This window comes from Triticum dicoccoides, chromosome 7B (assembly GCF_002162155.2).
Source record: "Triticum dicoccoides isolate Atlit2015 ecotype Zavitan chromosome 7B, WEW_v2.0, whole genome shotgun sequence".
NCBI lineage: Eukaryota > Viridiplantae > Streptophyta > Magnoliopsida > Poales > Poaceae > Triticum > Triticum dicoccoides.
Genome location: NC_041393.1, coordinates 388982410 through 389002729, shown reverse-complemented (window position 1 = coordinate 389002729; position 20320 = coordinate 388982410).

The window sequence follows — 20320 nt, the reverse complement described above, 5'->3', positions numbered from 1 at the left end:
CGGCGCGGGAGAGAGAGGAGGCCGCGAGGAACACATGGCAGCGCGGGAGAGGGCGGACGGCGGTGGCGGACATGTCCGGCGCCGGGCGGACGTGTCCGGCGCGCGGAGGAAGAAGGGGGCTTGGGTTTGCACCGGGATTTTCGGGGGGAGAGGCATATTTATAGATAGAGGGAGCTAGGAGAGTCCAAATGAGGCACGGTTTTCGGCCACGCGATCGTGATCGAACGACCGAGAGGATGAAGGGGGTTTGGATGGGTTTTGGGCCAATTTGGGGGGGTGTTGGGCTGCAACACAAAGATGGCTTTTACGGTTACCCGGTTAACCGTGGGAGTATCAAACGACCTCCAAATGGCACGAAACTTGACAGGCGGTCTACCGGTGCTATACCAAGGCCGCTTGGAAAACCTCGGGCCATTCCGAGAATGTTTAACACCCGCACATGAAAATAGGCAAAAGGGGGACGCCGGAGGGCATAGGAGTGCCGGATTGCAAAACGGAGAACGGGGAAAAAGCTCGGATGCATGAGACGAACACGTATGCAATGCAATGCACATGATGACATGATAAAATGCAACACACAAGAAAATGACATGGCAATGACGGCGAATAACTGGCGGACACCTGGCGCAACGAATCTGGGGCGTTACAACACTCCTCCACTAACAAGAGATCTCGTCCCGAGATCTTAGGACCGAGACAGAAAGGTAAAAGGGATGAGGTGAAACAAGAACTTAAGAGAAGAAGCAAAGAATCGAGAGCATCGAGAAGAAGAGAGGAACAACGAGAATGATGAGAATCGAAAGCTCGCGGAATCAGATAGACTAAGAAACAACTCCGATTAGAACGAGATAAGAAACGAATAAGACTGAAAGGATTTAGGCAGCACTCCGGCTGAAACATGGAGGAATAGAACACGAGCTTGAGAGGATGGAATTATACTTGATGGAGACATGACACAAAACCTCCGGAAGAATTGAAAGAGTTGAATGAAAAGAACGGAGAAGAAAATGACAACTTGTGCCACGAATGAAATAGAAAGCATCTTTAGAAGGAAAGGTTTGAACGGAGTTGTTGAGAAAATCAACAATGAAAAGAATAAGCTTGTTGTGGTCTTATAGGTAACATCTCAAGATCATAAGGTGATAACCGGCCACAAACGGAAATGATTGGATAGCTGAGAAGAACGAAGAAATGCAAAACTCCACTTCAAAATAATACGGAGATTTAATTACACCTCGAGATGCAAGAACAAAAGATACTAGAACTCCTTGAACAAGAATCTTGATGAACACTTGAAAGAATGAATTAAATCATGAAGAACCACCATGAAGAACTCCGGTAACAAAAGGACGATGAGATATAATGAAGGATGAAAGAATAAGATGAGCCTTGCGATGATTTAGATGGAGGTTCCGACAAAATGGCGGAGGAAATTTGAACTCCGGAAAAGAAAAGATGAAAACACTTGAAACTAGAATTTAATCCTCAAGAACAAACTCTGAAGGAAGGGATTACTCGCTTGGAGGATATAAGAATAAGATTTATTGTATGCTTATCCTTGATCAAATTAAATTGATGACAAGCAATGGATTTTTCGTACTACTTATTCTTCTTGAAAAGGATTAAGGGGTATAGCACAAAACTTGAGAGAGTCTTCATGAACCACCGGTAGGATTCAAAAGAACGAATGAATTGATATGATAATCAAAGAAAAAGAATCTTGAACGAACCACCGAAAGAATTAGAAAAAATGACTGATGAAAGAGAATGAATCACCGGGAAGAATTAGAAGAACCAATACACAAGAGGAGATTTAGATGCACAAGAACGAAGAGATAACGAGCTGATTAAAGAACACTTGAATGAAACACCGATTGGATAACGGTAGATGAAATGTGAGGACGAAGAATTCTTCTGGAATGATGGCCTCCGGTGAAATGAAAAGAAATCAACTCCTGAAATACTCCGGATGGGTAAGAAAAGAATATCTGATGATTGGAATAATTCGAGAGGATGAATGAAGCTAGAATCACGAATATTCGAGAGAACGGACAAGATTTAGAGGAAAAACTCTTCTTTGGTCTTCAAATGACGACGAGATAACACCATCAAAATTTACTGAGATACTCCAGGAAAAAGAAAAGCGAAGAGGTTGAGCCAACAATGAAAAGAATTTGAAAGAGATCTTGGAGAAGGCATCTGACTGATGAAATCCATTCTTACGTCACACTTGAAAAGAATTGAGAATAACTCCGGGGGAATTAGAAGAGTCAGGTAAGATCCTAGGAAAAGACCTGTGGGTTAGGGCCCACTAAAATAGAACACCGTTTGAAAAGGGATGTTGAACAGATAGAAGAAGCACCGGAACAATTGAAATAATTGAATGAGGTGACAACCACGAATTAATTGGAACATAGACGAAACTCCTGAGATGTCTTCCGAACCCCGGAATGATTGAATGGCGAGAGGCAAATGAGCAAGGAGAACACTTGATCCTAGAAAAGAATGTGATCAACCCAAAAAAACTTGAATTGAGTCCACCGGAAAAGAAAAGAGATGAAGAATGACGAACGAGACGAGAATTCACTGGTTGAAATAATTTACGAAAGACTAAAGAGGTTCCGCACGAATGAAATTGATGGTCGAAACAGACTCAGACTCCGGGAAGAAGAAAGGGTGGGAGGGCGGGAAAACAAAGGCACCTGGAAGGGAGAACCAACGAATATCTTGAAGAGAAAACACCGGTTAAAATCATTGAGGAAAGAAGGCAAAGACTTCGCCCGAGTAGGATGGATACTCGATTACGGACTAGGACTCCGAGATGAAAAAGGGGTGGGCGAGTGGGAAAAGAAAACAACTGAGGATTGAACTTGGCAAAGATGAAGAGGCTCGAGTCAACTTGACGAGGAATGCACCGGATCAAAAGAGCTGAGAACCAACGATCGAAAAACCAACTGCGTGAACCTAAAGAAAAATTTGAACGGGAAGAGGAGTAATTCAAAACACCTACGTCAAGATTCCTTACCAGAGCGACGAAGGGGCTGAGGAGTAAAAAGAATTCCTACTCTCCGATATAACTAGACTCCAAAAACGGTTTTCTTCTAGACTCAACAACGGCCAAACTACACGATCAATCAAGTGGGCTCCTAAGGTCGGTCGAGGCTCTGATACCAACTTGTCACGCCCAATATGCGACCCTATCCAAAAGGAACTCGAAGGTCCCACCAAGGATAGACCCGCATATTGAAACGCTTTTGCGAGGTGGATATCATTACATCAACATTACATAATAGATGGGGATACATACATAAGGCATACAATGCCACACGAATACAACATCATCTTACATAAGAGCACCATCCGACTACGGATGAAACACAAACATAAACTCAAACGACATCCACCCTGCTAGCCCAGGCTGCCGACTTGGAACCTATCCCCTGATCGAAGAAGAAGCAGAAGAAGAACTCCAAAACAAGCAAACATCGCTCTCGCGTCATGATCATCGCATAACCTGTACCTGCAACTGTTGTTGTAGTAATCTGTGAGCCACGAGGACTCAGCAATCCCATTACCATGGGTATCAAGACTAGCAAAGCTTAAAGGGAAAGGAAGGGGTAAAGTGGTGAGGTTGCAGCAGCGACTAAGCATATATGGTGGCTAACGTACGCAAATAAGAGCGAGAAGAGAGCAAACGGAACGGTCGTGAAGCTAGCAATGATCAAGAGGTGATCCTGAAATCCTACTTACGTCAAACATAACCCAAAACCGTGTTCACCTCCCGGACTCCGCCGAGAAGAGACCATCACGGCTACACACGCGGTTGATGCGTTTTAATTCGGATCTGGTGTCAAGTTATCTACAACCGGACATTAACAAATTCCCACCTGCCACATAACCGCGGGCACCGCTCTCGAAAGTATATACCCTGCAGGGGTGTCCCAACTTAGCCCATGATAAGCTCTCGCGATCAACGAAAGATATTCCTTCTCCTAGGAAGACCCGATCAGTCTCAGAATCCCGGTTTACAAGACATTTCGACAATGGTAAAACAAGACCAGCAAAGCCGCCCGATGCGCCGACAATCCCGATAGGAGCTGCACATATCTCGTTCTCAGGGCAACACCGGATAAGCAAAGCGTACAGGTACCGACGTAACCCAAGTTGCCAAGGGATGGTCCCGAACGGTGCTCTAGTTTGGACCAACACTTAGACAAGCATTGGCCCGGGGGGGCTAAAATAAGATGACCCTTGGGTTAATTACTCCCAAGGGAAAGTTAGGTGGTGGTGAGGCAAATGGTAAAACCAAGGTTAGGGCCTTGCTGGAGGAGTTTTATTCAAAGCGATCTATCAAGGGGGTCCCATAAATCACCCAACCGCGTTAGGAACGCAAAATTCGGGAACATAACACCGGATGACAGAAACTAGGGCGGCAAGAGTGGAACAAAACACCAGGCATAAGGCCGAGCCTTCCACCCTTTACCAAGTATATAGATGCATTAATTAAATAAGAGATATTGTGATATCCCAACATAATCCTGTCCACCATGGAGCAATCTTCAACTTCACCTGCAACTAATAACGCTATAAGAGGGGCTGAGCAAAGCGGTAACATAGCCAAGCAACAGTTTGCTAGGAAGGATGAAAAGGTTAGAGGCTGACATGGCAATTTGGGAGGCTTGAAGAGCAAAAGATAGGTAGCGCAACATAGCAATAGAACGAAGCAACTAGCATAGCAATGATAGTAGTGAGATCCAGGGTAGCGGTCATCTTGCCTGAAATCCCACTAGGAAGAAGAACGAGTCCATGAAGAAGATGAAGCCACGAAGATGAACCAAGCGTAGATGAACGAATCCTCACGATCGCAACGAAAACGGGAACTATCGAGAAGAAGCACACAACATGGTAAACACACCACACATAGACAAGACATGATGCACAACAAGCATGATGCATGACAAAGCTACATGAAGCTACTCATGGCAAGAGACGATGCAAACAAGAGCAACACATCAAAGCAAGTTTAAATGAGGCTGGGAACGACATATAACAATTCTGGTAAGTCCTCATATGCAAATTTCGAAATTGGTCCAGATCTGAATAAACCTTATGTTCAAGTTGTTAAACAGCAAGTTAAGATGCACCAAGATGATCTACACGAGATTCTAGTCAAGTTACATATAAAGTTCATTTAATTCGGAGCTACGGTCTAGAAGATATGAGCAAAACAAGTTCAACATGGAATTGATGCAAAATGCATACAAACATCAAGCAAACACCTCAAAACAAGGATGCAACATGATAATATGAAACTACATGCAATTCTAAGCAAGTTTCATATAGAGCACTCTCAAAACGGAGCAACGGTTCAACACACACACACATGAAACAAGTTTAAAGGACAAGCTGTCCAAAACAGCAACTAGGCATATTGCAAGCACCAAAACAACATGCTACAGTACCAAAATATGAGAACAAAAGGCATGGACATGATGTACAGGTAAATCATAACAAAGTATGAACACTGAGCTATCTCCAGAAATCACTAGAACATGCTCAAAAACATACGCCAAGATTGCATATATTAAAAGTTTCAGACTTTGCAGAAATAACATCAGGTTGCAATGTTTAGAGCTATCAAACAACATGCTACAGGAACATATCATGGCAAACAAAGGCATGGCATGCTAATACTAAAGACAAAGAACAAATCTCCCTTACTGAACTAATTCCAAAGATCAACAGAAAAGATGGTAGGACCCATGCAAACATGGCAAATGATATGACAGATTCCGACATGGCAACAACAACAGAAAGTAGGCATGTTGGTGAGCTTGTACAGCGCACCACAGAGCAATACATGGCATGAAAAGGTAATCAATAGTAAGAATACATGTTTATGAAGCTAAACATGGCAAGAGCAAGTTCATAGCATGCTTGGATCACTAACAACAATCATGGCAACATGAACTTAATGTTAACAGGCTGACAACAACATTATTTAGCAAATTTGGAGCAAGATTACAGCAAGCTACAGAAGGCTATAAATTCAACTAGGGGCATTGATGAATAGAGCATGACATGTATAACAAATCATCCTTAGTGAACATCTCCAGATTATGCATAGAATGACTTGTAGCAGCAGGTTAACATAGCATCATGATATAGCAGATTCAGACTAGCAAAACAGCAACAGCGAGTACCCTACTTAACAAGCTTGATGCACTCACCACACAACTCACAAAAATATATGGATAGCACCTATGTAAAGATGGCATGACATAGTTCAAAACACATGTAGAGCTCATGCTCATAGTATGCACACATCAAACATGGCAAAAATGACAAATGAGCATGTTCTGTTAACAGACAGCAGACAACATTATATAGCACTCTTGCAATGATGATTAGGGAATCAAGATGAACTCCAAAAAACATGGTACAATGGAATGAAATGAAGAGCATCTCGTGATGAACATTTTGATATATTACACGCACTAAACGGAGCAGTATGCGATAAGTTATGGCATGTCAAAGTATGCACCAGAATGCAACAATTTCAGGGACTTAGAGGAAAAATCACCTCCGCGAAAGTCAAGCGGGATGGAGGCGTGCGGGACGAGGAGATCCGGGATCGGGGGCACCGTTTGGTTGGACTCCCGGTGGATCTCATCCACCCGGAGTGGATCTTGACCGGAGATAACTCCGGCGAGCTCGCGAGAGCTCCGGCGAGGCGCGCGACGCCGGGAAGGCGCAGGGGAGCGGCGGATCCGGCAGGGACGGGGCGCCGGTGCGGAGGGCGAGGAGCGGCGGAGCACGGCGGGGTGCTTGGGCGCACGGTGGCCGGCGCGGGATCCGGCGAGGCTCGACGGCGGGGTCCGGCGACCCGGGCAGACGGCGGCGGGGCGGAGGGGCCGAGGCGCATGGCGGCGGGGACGGCGGCTCGCGGGGACGCCGCGGTGGCGGGCGGTGGTGGCCGTGGACGGGCGGCGCGAGCGCCGTCATGGGGAACGGGCTGGGTGACGGCGTCGCCGGCGGGCAGAGGCGACGGGGGCGCGGGGGCACCCGCGGGCGGGTGGCGATGCTCGGTCGGCCGGGCGGGCCCCGGATGGGCCCCGGCGGGCCGGCGGCGCGGGAGAGAGAGGAGGGCCGCGGGGAACACGTGGCAGCGCGGGAGAGGGCGGACGGCAGCGGCGGACATGTCCGGCGCTGGGCGGACGTGTCCGGCGCGCGGAGGAAGAAGGGGGCTAGGGTTTGCACCGGGATTTTCGGGGGGAGAGGCATATTTATAGATAGAGGGAGCTAGGAGAGTCCAAATGAGGCACGGTTTTCGGCCACGCGATCATGATCGAACGACCGAGAGGATGGAGGGGGTTTGGATGGGTTTTGGGACACTTTGGAGGGGTGTTGGGCTGCAACACAAAGATGGCTTTTACGGTTACCCGATTAACCGTTGGAGTATCAAACGACCTCCAAATGGCACGAAACTTGACAGGCGGTCTACCGGTGCTATACCAAGCCCGCTTGGCAAACCTCGGGACATTCTGAGATCGTTTAACACCCGCACATGAAAAGAGGCAAAAGGGGGACGCCGGAGGGCATAGGAGTGCCGGATTGCAAAACGGACAACGGGGAAAAAGCTCGGATGCATGAGACGAACACGTATGCAATGCAATGCACATGATGACATGATAAAATGCAACACGCAAGCAAATGACATGGCAATGACGGCGAATAACTGGCGGACACCTGGTGCAACGAATCCGGGGCGTTACATAGGTTAGTCCCAAAAATGATATAAATGTGTAAATTAAAGCCCATAAACATCCAAAACAAGTAATATAATAGCATGGGATAATCCAAAATTATAGATACGTTGGAGACGTATCAAGCATCCCCAAGCTTAATTCCTGCTCGTCCTCGAGTAGGTAAATGATAAAAACAAAAAATTTGATGTGGAATGCTACCTAGCATAATTCTCAATGTAATTTTCTTTTATGGAGATGCCCATCAATTGATGTCAATGCGAGGAGTAGTGATTGCCATGCAACGGATGCACTAGAGCTATAAGTGTATGAAAGCTCAAACTAAAAACTAAGTGGGTGTGCATCCAACTTGCTTGCTCATGAAGACCTAGGGCATTTGAGGAAGCCATCGTAGGAATATACAAGCCAAGTTCTATAATGAAAAATTCCCACTAGTATATGAAAGTGACAACATATGAGACTCTCTATATGAAGAACATGGTGCTACATTGAAGCACAATAAATGAGACTCGCTATATGAAGAACATGGTGCTACTTTGAAGCACAAGTGTGGAAAAATAGATAGTAACATTGCCCCCTTTTATTTATTTTCTTTTTTTTCTTTTTTTCTTTTTTTCCCTTTTTCCTTTTTTTTCTTTGGCCTTTCTTTTTTTTGGCCTTTCTTTATTTATTTTTCTTTTTGGGACAATGCTCTAATAATGATGATCATCACACTTTTATTGATTTACAACATATGAATTACAACTCAAAACTAGAACAAGATATGACTCTATATGAATGCCTCCGGCGGTGTACCGGGAAGGTGCAATGAATCAAGAGTGACATGTATGAAAAATTATGCATGGTGGCTTTGCTACAAATACGATGCCAACTACATGATCATGCAATGGCAATATGACAAAAGTAATGCATGTCATGATGATAAACGAAACGGTGGAAAGTTGCATGGCAATATATCTCGGAATGGCTATGGAAATGCCATAATAGGTACGTATGGTGGCTGTTTTGAGGAAGATATAAGGAGGTTTATGTGTTATAGAGCGTATCGTATCACGGGGTTTGGATGCACCGGCGAAGTTTGCACCAACTCTCAAGGTGAGAAAGGGCAATGCATGGTACCGAAGAGGCTAGCAATGATGGAAAGGTAAAAGTGCGTATAATCCATGGACTCAACATTAGTCAAAAGAACTCATATACTTATTGCAAAAATTTAGAAGTCATCAAAAACCAAGCACTACGCACATGCTCCTAGAGGGATAGATTGGTAGGGAAAGACCATCGCTCGTCCCCGACCGCCACTCATAAGGATGCACAATCCAAGGACACTTCATGTTTCAAATTTGTTACACAACTTTAACCATACGTGCATGCTACGGGACTTGCTAACTTCAACACAAGCATTATTTAAATTCATAATCACCCAACTAGCATGACTTTAATATCACTACCTCCATATCTCAAAACAATTATCAAGTATCAAATTGATCATTAGCATCCAATTCACTTCCTATGATAGTTCTTATTATACCCAACTTGGATGCCTACCATTCTAGGACCAATTTTATAACCATAGAAAATACCATGCTGTTCTAAGAGACTCTCAAAATAATATAACTGAAGCATGAGAGACTAGCAATTTCTACAAAATTAAGCCACCGCCGTGCTCTAAAAGATATAAGTGAAGCACTAGAGCAAAAACTATCTAGCTCAAAAGATATAAGTGAAGCACATAGAGTATTGTAATAAATTCCAATCAAGTGGGCTTCTCCCAAATGGTGTGTACAGCAAGGATGATTGTGGAAAACTAAAAACCAAAGACTAATATCATACACGACGCTCCAAGCAAAACACATATCATGTGGCGAATAAAAATATAGCTCCAAGTAAAGTTACCAATGAACGAAGACGAAAGAGGGGATGCCTTCTGGGGGCATCCCCAAGCTTAGGGTTTTGGCTACTCTTGAATATCTTGGGGTGCCATGGGCATCCCCAAGCTTAGGCTTTTGCCACTCCTTATTCCATAGTCCATCAAATCTTTACCCAAAACTTGAAAACTTCACAACACAAAACTCAACAGGAAATCTCATAAGCTCCGTTAGTGAAAGAAAACAAAACCACCACATAATGTACTGTAATGAACTCATTCTTTATTTATATTGGTGTTAAACCTACTGTATTTAAAGTTCTCTATGGTTCATCCCACTTAATACTAGCCATAGATGCATCAAAATAAGCAAACAACACACGAAAACAGAATCTGTCAAAAACAGAAAAGTCTGTAGCAATCTGTAACTAAAGCAAACTTCTGGAACTCTAAAAATCCTACCAAAATAGGAAGTCCTGGGAAATTTGTCTATTGATCAGCAGAAATACGAATTAACGCAAAATCGCGTTTCTGTGATTTAACAAAACTAATTTCGTGCGCGTAAAGTTTCTGTTTTTCAGCAGAATCAAATTAACTATCACCATAGGTTATCCTATAGGTTCTACTTGGCACAAACACTAATTAAACCATAAAAACACATCTAAACATAAGGTAGATGAAAATTTATTACTAAACATCAACAAAAACAAAAAACACAAATAAAATTGGGTTTTCTCCCAACTAGCGCTATCGTTTAACGCCCCTAGCTAGGCATAAAAGCGAAGATAGATCTAAGTAGTGTCATCTTTGGCACTTGGAAAGAAAAGAGCAAATTTCCTTTCTATGGCATTCATCCTTCTATTTTGGGAAAGCACATTGCCATTAATGGAGGAATTAAGATTAAGCAAGTTACGAAAATTTGCATCTAAACTAGACTTCATCTCTTTGATAATTTTGTTTTGATAAAAGCATATGAGGGTGGTAGATTCAACCTTATTATTCATGGGGTGCCCAAATATAGTTTTCATTCTTTCATAGGTATCTATATCATCCCCTTCAAGAAAACCTTCTTCAAAAATAGAATCTAGGACTTGCTTGATAGAAGCGGGTAGGCCAACATAGAAACTTTTTAAGTAAACTTCAATTTGATATTGTGGCACATAGCTAGCCCGAATCCTTAATAACCTATCCCAAGCATCTTTTAAAGACTCATCAAGCAAATAGCGAAAAAATTCGGAGTCATCTTAATCAAAATTATTAAAGCTCTCATTGGTGACCCTAGTGGGTCTTTTCATAGCATCATTATTTATGAGCTTACTAAGGATAGAGGGGTTATCCAAGGTACTAGAACGCTGGAGAGGACCCCTAATTCTTTTTGATTCGGCCATGGCAACGGGAAGGCAAATGTAAAAGAGAGAGGAGAAGATTGGGAAAGAGAGGGCGAATAAAACGGCAAGGGTGAAGTGGGGGAGAGGAAAACGAGAGGCAAATGGCAAATAATGTAAATGCGAGGGAGATGAGTTTGTGATGGGTACTTGGTATGTCTTAACTTGAGCGAAGACCTCCCCGGCAACGGCACCAGAAATCGTTCTTGGTACGTCTTGAGCTTGCGTTGGTTTTCCTTGAAGAGGAAAGGGTGATGCAGCAATAGTAGCGTAAGTATTTCCCTCAGGTTTTGAGAACCAAGGTATCAATCCAGTAGGAGGCTCCTCAAAAGTCCCACGCACCTACACAAACAAACAAAGAACTCGCAACCAACGCAAAAAAGGGGTTGTCAATCCCTTCACGGCCACTTGCGAAAGTGAGATCTGATAGAGATAGTATGATAAGATAAATATATTTTTGGTATTTTATAATATAGATTGGAAAAGTAAACATGCAAATAAAAGTAGATTGAAAGCTTATATGATAAAAGATAGACCCGGCGGCCATAGGTTTCACTAGTGGCTTCTCTCAAGATAGCATAAGTATTACGGTGGGTGAACAAATTACTGTCGAGCAATTGATAGGAAAGTGAATAATTATGAGATTATCTAGGCATGATAGGCATCACGTCCGCAACAAGTAGACCGACTCCTGCCTGCATCTACTACTATTACTCCACACACCGACCGCTATCCAGCATGCATCTAGAGTATTAAGTTCATAAGAATAGAGTAACGCATTAAGAAAGATGACATGATGTAGAGGGATAAACTCATGCAATATGATATAAACCCCACCTTTTTATCCTTGATGGCAACAATACAATACGTGCCTTGCAACCCCTATTGTCACTGGGTAAGGACACCACAAGATTGAACCCAAAGCTAAGCACTTCTCCCATGGAAAGAAAGATCAATCTAGTAGGCCAAACCAAACTGATAATTCGAAGAGACTTGCAAAGATAACTCAATCATACATAAAAGAATTCAGAGGAGATTCAAATATTTCTCATAGATAAACTTGATCATAAACCCACAATTCATCAGATCTAGACAAACACACCGCAAAAAGAGTTACATCGAATAGATCTCCGCAAGAGAGGGGGAGAACATGGTATTGAGATCCAAAAAGAGAGAAGAAGCCATCTAGCTAATAACTATGGACCTGAAGGTTTGTGGTAAACTACTCACAACTCATCGGAGGGGCTATGGTGTTGATTTAGAAGCCCTCCGTGGTCGATTCCCCCTCCGGTGGAGCGCCGGCGAAGGCTCCAAGATGGGATCTCGCGGATACAGAAGGTTACGGTGGTGGAAATTGTTTTTCGTTGGCTCCCTGGATGTTTCCGGGGTACGTGAGTATACATAGGAGGAAGAAGTAGGTCGGTGGCCGCCCGAGGGGCCCATGAGATAGGGGGTGCGCCCTCCGCCCTCGTGGCCGCCTCGGCTGCTTCTTGGCTTGCACTCCAAGTCCTCCGGATCACGTTTGTTCCAAAAATCACGCTCCCAAAGGTTTCATTCCGTTTGGACTCCGTTCGATATTCCTTTTCTTCGAAATACTAAAATAGGCAAAAAAAACAGCAATACGGGCTGGGCCTGCGGTTAGTAGGTTAGTCCCAAAAATGATATAAATGTGTAAAATAAAGCCCATAAACATCCAAAACAGGTAATATAATAGCATGGAACAATCAAAAATTGCAGATACGTTGGAGACGTATCAACGACATGCTTGTACTGCCAAGAGATTAGTCAAAGGAAGAAAACGACAAGTTTCCCCGCAGCCTCCTGGCGAGTCACTGGACATATTTCAAAATGCCTTTCCCGCTACTTTGCCAGCGTAGCGCAAGTTGCTTCACCGCTGTCGGTCTCTCCCGGTTCAAGAAAACATGCAGGCATGCATATTCAGCATGGCACTATTTCTATGGTTATATTAACCAGAAGACGGCTGTGTCTGCGCGGGAAAACCAACGCGGCAACACGGTAGTGGGCAGAGGTGTTGCAACCGGTTTGTCATCATATAAAGGAACATGGGCTACGGTGCTAGGGCAACATCAGAATATGTTTTTGATCCAGTATCCACGTTCATCCGACAAAAAATACCAGGTGCTATCCTTTCTATATATTTTATCGATACATTTTTATTCCTCTGAGCACCATTACACTGCCCTATTTGTGTTTTTATATACAGGTAAAATCATTGTTATACTGCGGGTATAGAGCAGGCACTGGTAACGTTCTACAACGGCGTTTTCCTCCGTGTCACATTACCCGATGAACGGACGGTCGGTTCACGCGTCCGCACCGGTTACAATACGGAGGACAACTTGCTCGTCCGGACCGGTTTACAACATTCCCGCCGATTCATTTATCTGCTCCCACGGCCGACACGGCCGTAATTGATTTTAGTTTTACTGGGGTGATCATCAACTCCGCGGTGGATAATTTATGGCCTAACATATCAGGTGAAATCCATCCAGTATATTTTTATATTATGCTTTCTTTAAAAGAGCACTTACTCCGGCTTGCAACCTTATCTAATGCAGGACCCTAAATTGCCACATTGGTGAAAATTTAAAGGCCCTCAATTTCGGCTTAAAAAGAAGGATTCCGATTTAAAATCCGGCTCAAGGGAAAGCTATCTCCCACAAAGCTTTGTAGCTCTCAGTAGCCGGTTTAAGAATTTCCGGTTCAAAAAGAATAATCTCTCGCAAGTTCGAGTTCTTAGGAAAAATTAAAGGGACCAAAGAGAGTCTGTTGCAAAAGCACAGCTCAAACATAGGTGCCCCTTGAGTACAGCTCACAGTATCATTTGGGGGCTTGGTCATATTCGAACCATAGCTACATCTCTTGATCTGGCTATCAAGCCAATATTATCATAAGAGCACAGCTCTGGTTACTTCGGTAACCCGGCTATCAAGCCAATATTATCATAAGGGGCCAAAGAGAGTCTGCTGCACAACACGGCTCAAACATGGGTATCCCTTGAGCACAGCTCACAATATCACTTGGGGGCTATGTTCGAACCATAATCACACCTCTTGATAGGCTTAAAGCCACCAGGGAAATCACTTGGGGGCTCTGGTCATATCCGAACCATAGCTTATACCCTCTTGATCGGCATAAGGCCACCAGGATAATCACTTGGGGGCTCTGGTCGTATCCGAACCATAGCTTATACCCTCTTGATTGGCGTAAGGCCACCAGGGAAATCACTTGGGGCTATGGGTTCGAACTATAGCTACACCTCTTGATAGGCATAAGGGCACCAGGGAAATCACTTGGGGGCTTGGTCGTATTCGAACCATAGCTACACCTCTTGATCGTCACAATGCCACAATTATGACTACTTGGGGGCTCTGGTCGTATCCGAACCATAACTTAAACCCTCTTGATCATACACATACATCATCATATATTGCATCATATATTGCATCATCATTACATCATCATAGCATGTATCATATGTCTACGGATATACCGATTTATATGGCAGGAATCAGTTTTCAAACCAGGTTATATTATTCAAATCTTTAATAGCCAACATGGCTGGATTTTTATTATGGTTATTAATAACCAATATTATGATTGAGGTTTCCAAGTCGCTTCAGCGCAATGGCTATTATTTTAACAGTGGATATAATTTATTCTACAAGGGAAGGAACAGTCCCGAGTCGCTGCAGGCTTACAACCCGGCACCTGGGGGCTACATTATTTAAGTTGAGATTACATCAAATACATAGGTCTCATGTCGCTGCAAGCATGCACCATGACACTTGGGGGCTAATGCAAAGTCATTGTTTGCTCACCTTATTGAAGACCCGACTCCTCACATCGTAATGAGTTGGCCCTTGGGGGCTACCAATTGCTCCTATCAACAATTCAAGGTACAAAGCTTTTAGTCCATTATATTGAAGGGTCCACTGCTCAGTTGGTAAAGCACAAGGCTCTTAACCTTGTGGACGTGGATTCAAGCCCCATGATGGGGGTTACATCATATGATGTTATTTTCATTGAAGTGTCCCAGCTCAATATTATCTTACTGAGTCGGCCCTTGGGAGATACACGTTGTTGTTCAAAGTTTACATGACTATATTTACAAAGTCCCTGCTCATTATTGCATAATGACCCGGCCCTTGGAGGCTACACCGGTTGAAGTTTTTATGAGCATCAGGCAAATACAAGTCCCAGGTTGCTGCAAGCATAACAACCCGGCACTTGGGGGCTACATATGTGGAATACTCAGTTCTGACTGGTGATTGAGATGAACAACCTGGATTTCTTCAATCTTGTGACATTCATATTGAAGCAAATCTTAAGTTGTTACTACGTTACCTTCTGAAGACTTGGGGGCTACAAGTAATAGGCATATAAGAGGTATATTTTCAAGCCTGATGTTAACTACAATTATGACCCGGTGCTATCAATATTTATAAACCAGCAATCTTGGCAATGATAAACCGGCCAGTTCTACATCCTTAAACCGACTGATGATCAGATGAGTATTTCAAGGACCAATATTTCTGTCAAGCATTGGGAGCTGAGTCAAATGAATTATTCTTCTGTGACAAACCAATGTCAGCAAATTGATTATGAAGATGGCCTATTGACCAGGATTTTCTAGAAGAAGGAAATGACAAGGACTTAAGGAGGATCAAGATCAGTTTAACATGGATAAATCCAAATTAAATTGGGGGCTAATGTCGGGGATATACCCCGCGGTATGACCCGGCCGAAGATGATAACCCGGCAGGAGTAAGTCAGATGATAACCCGGCAGGAGTTAAGTCAGATGATAACCCGGCAGAAGTTAAGTCAGATGATAACCCGACAGGAGTTAAGTCAGATGATAACCCGGCAGGAGTTAAGTCAGATGATAACCCGGAAGGAGTTAAGTCAGATGATAACTCGGTAGACAATCATAAACCAGCAGGAAGTCATGACCCGACAGACCATCATAAACCAGCAGACCATCATAAACCGGCACCAGTCATAACCCGGCAGACAGTGATAACTCGGTTGCCAGGGGTTATGAAGACCGAGACGTTATGAAGCCCAAGACGTTAAGAAGCCCATGAAGAGAAGTCAGAATAGTTTAAGTCTTAATCCGAGTTGGACTCTACATGTAACCCGCCCCTTCAATATATATAAGGAGGGGCAGGGCACCCCAAGAGGGGGAGAGAGAATCTTAAGGGTTAGACATAACTGGGAGATCCGGTTTACGGCGACTCCCTCGTGATGATAATGAGACCTAGCCACAAACAGCATGTAGGGTTGTTACCGGATGATGTTTCCTGGGGCCCGAAGCTGTCTAAATCTTTGTTTTGTGTTGCGTTTTCTCGATTCCGCTCAACCCCTATCAAGCTACCACATAGATGCGTTGGCCTCACGACTAAGTTCTCACACTAGGACATCTGCCGTGACAATTCCACGGAACTACTGGAATCTGGCATTTTGCCATCCGCCGCATCTTTGCCGTCTGCCAGCGGCAAAGAGGCTCTTTGTCGTCCGCTTTCACAAAGCGGGCGGAAAGAAAGTGCAGATGGCAAAAATGCTATTTGTCGTCAGCTGCTTCTTTGTCGTCGGCTAGCAGACGACAAAGAGCCAGGTGGGGCCCACAGGGCATGGCATGGCTAGGTCAGATTCTTTGCCGTCCGCTAGCGGACGACAAAAGAGGTCGCTTGTTTCTTGACCGCCTGTGTGAAACTTAACATCACCGCTCCTTTCTTGACCGCCTGTCTGAAACTTAAAGGAATTTCACCGTTGCTTGTACTCACCCCGAGTCAAATTCGCAGTTGTCTCACCACATGTATGACCACCAATGCCCTGGCCCGTCTCCATGCCCCATGCATACCGCACGCCTCGCCGCGATTACCACGTCGAGCCTCCGCTGTCCCGTTCGAGTCTCAAGGGTCGCAAACCTACACCACTCAACCCTCATCGCAAAGTACCATCGATCATCATCGACCGATGATGAGTTTCACGCTTCCATCAGACCACTGAGCTCCAGTCCGAACTGCGTGCCTCTCGCTTTTTCCCCACTGAAATAGGCTCCGACTCTCTGTCGACTTACGCCGTAGCCCCTCAATCAGCACCGAGTGAAGTCTTCCTGACTCCAGCTCCACCTTCAACATGACTCCATGGTAGATGATCAATCCACCCTCGCGCCTCGTTGACTTCAAGCTCTCATGTGCACACCGTCTTGAATCAACCCCGCGCCATAGTCTTGTCAAAGCCACACAAGCCATCAGGCCTACGCCACATGTTTCCACACCCCAGAAGTCGGTCACCATCAGCATCACGCTCCAATGTCACTGTCGCCGATCCACCACCATCTTCTGTACCAACCAACTTGCGTTGATCCGTCAGACTGTCCAGGCCAACTGCCCTTTGTGTCTGACCTAAGCCGAACATTCTTGACTGCAACCATCTGCAACTCCTCACAACCCTCATCGTCCATCTTAACTGGCTTGACATCCTGCAACGCCTTCAAGCATCCTTGTTGTGCCAGCAAATTTTCACCCTTGTCCGTCATAGCCCAAGGTTTTGAGTTATGTCAAACTTCTCCACCTCAAACCTGATACCATTGGCGCCAGATTCTTCGTACGACTAACCCTGTGAAAAAACAACTGAGCTTCCTTCCACGATGCCAAAGTACACGAAGCAAACCTATGTGCTCGCCTCCCAGTAGTAGTAGCAATTTCACGTGGTGTAGCTCCTGGCTCAATCCCAATGCTAGCTTGCTTTGTCCTTCTGATGGATTTTCCTTGGATCTGCTTAGGCTACCTTGATGGTGCACATCTACCATTCGGACTCGGTCTTTTTTTGTCAAAACAAATCTCCTCGAGTATATCAATCGAACCTGCATCACAGACCTTCCGCGCCTGGTCCACCAGCACAACACGTCCACGCACCAACTAGCCTCGTTGGGCCAGCCCACACCGCGTGCACTTCGGCTTCAGATAAAGGCATGCCACGCGCGTGTGTCTGCTTGCCTGATCGATCCTGATCGACCGCCGCACGTCCTTGCTGCTGCAACGCGCATGCAAGCCTTCTGCCGATCCGATGCCTGCTGCAACTGCTGCTTTCGATCTTGCTGAGAACTCCGTAGGCTTCCGATTACCTCTTTTTTAATCTTGTCGAGAACCACACCGCATCTGGCTGCATCTCGAACTTGATACTTTCTCTGAATCAACAATTCATGGCCTCCGAACAAGCAAGCTCATGATACCACTTGTGAGAATAAATCCAAGGCATAATGTTGATCATCCGAGGACCAAGCAATTACACGAGCACGACACCAAGATTTGTTAACGAGGTTCACCGATATGGCTACATCCCCGAGGCCTGACTATGGTGCTCCTCCCCATGACACCGTCACAATACCGCACATCGGCCACCCGGGCGCCGGCACACGCCGCCGGCTCCCCCTTGCGCGCCTGTGCTATTATGTTGGCATAGGTTACATCGTGTGTCTACCCCGCTATATATGAGAGGCTTAGGATACAAGTGTCCTACTAGGACACGACTCCACATCCTATGTAAACACAATACAACTCATAGTCCAACTATAACCTACCTTATGCACTATATTCGACACAATTCCAACAGTAGCAAAGCGAGCGAAGTGCAGGACGCGGGAGCAGGGAAGCGTCCGGCGGCGCTCCGTCTCCGCGCGACCGCGGAGCTCAGGGTGGGCTAACGAGACGTGTGTTAGAAAGAAGGAAAGTTAAGGTACTATACGTTCTCTAACTTTCTACCGCCCGGTCACTAACTGGTCACGTTTTTTCCACCTAGACAGACGCCTCAAACAGGCCTCAAACGCCCGAGCTGACCAACACCGCCCATATCCAGCCCAAGTATGGGGTAGATATGGGGCGCCCGGGCACGCCCGCCGTGTCGGACCCGGCCATGCTGGCCCACCCGACCCCACTTATATTCGGCCTCATTCGCTCGCCAGAGCAAACCCTAGCCACTTTGCTCCACTCCCCTCCCCTCCGCCACCCAAACTCATCTCCAGCGCTATCTCCGGCATGGCGGGCAGCGGATCGGGCTCCGACTAGTCCGGATCCGTCCACTGGGGTGTCATTCTGTGTGGGTTGGAGGAGGCAATGACAGACCGCATTGCATTTCGCCGCTCCCGGGAGGACAGCGCCTGACCGACTAACGGATTCATCCGCCACAACGCCATAGCATCGACTCACCGGGCCTCGGGTCCTCTGGTGCTGGATCCTCGCGGTCCTGGCAGCCGGAACACCTCTCCTTCCCCATCACCGGTCAGGCAGACTATGAGTCCCACCAGGAACGGGCGGCCCACCATGGGAAGGAGAGGATAAGGGCCGCCGAGGCCCATATCACGATGGAAATGGCGGCAGCACGGGTGGCCGTAGAGGAGGAAGCAATCCCATCCGCGCCCGCATTATGAAGAAACGGCAGCGGAGGGACACGCCGCCCTCGCCCGAGAGCAGAATCAGGCGGTCCGTGCCATGGCCGGACTGCCACCAAAGGAGGACAGCGATGTCGAGGGCAGCTCCGACGACGAGCAGACTCGGCTCGATTTGTACTGCGTCTTCGACCGGTACTTCCGTGATAAGGACGACAAGGGCGTCGGGAAGGGCAAAAGGGCAGCCGTGGATGAACTCCACCATAGCCAAACATGCCAAATTTTGGTAGTCCGATAGCATGTTTAGTGTAGTGTGATAGAGTAGTTGGACGATGCGTGTGCGTCGACGTAGTTGCATGTGTTTGTATTAATTTGAGATATGGTAATTGAGGTGTCCAGATGTAAATTACATTTTTTTGAGGGGTGCCCGGTCAGTGCCCACGGACGCCCCCGGACGCGTCCGCTGGCGTTTGAGGGTCCAGATTTGCCAAGTCCGGCTGTAGATGCTCTTAGTACATTTTTCTCCAAGCATTTTGCAATCTCTTTTATCTTAGCGGCATAGTGATGACTTTGTTACAAAGGTCTAACTATCTACGATGCTTGAGTTATTTACCCAAAACCATCACACTTGAGGATAGGGTAATAACTTGGTACCACATTTGTGTCGGGGCACAAAAAATCACCAACTATGCGACTAATTAGTAACGCAGAGCACTGATGCTCGGATTTGGTTGCCAAAACAGCCAAACCGACAAGTAGGGCCCGCATGTCAGGCTGACGTGGCATGTTTATGTGGACAATATGCTGAGTTGGACCAAGGTCCCACCTGTCAATGACTGAAGTGTTTTCTCCAATCCCTTCTTCATCCTCCGGCTAAGGGACGCACAGAG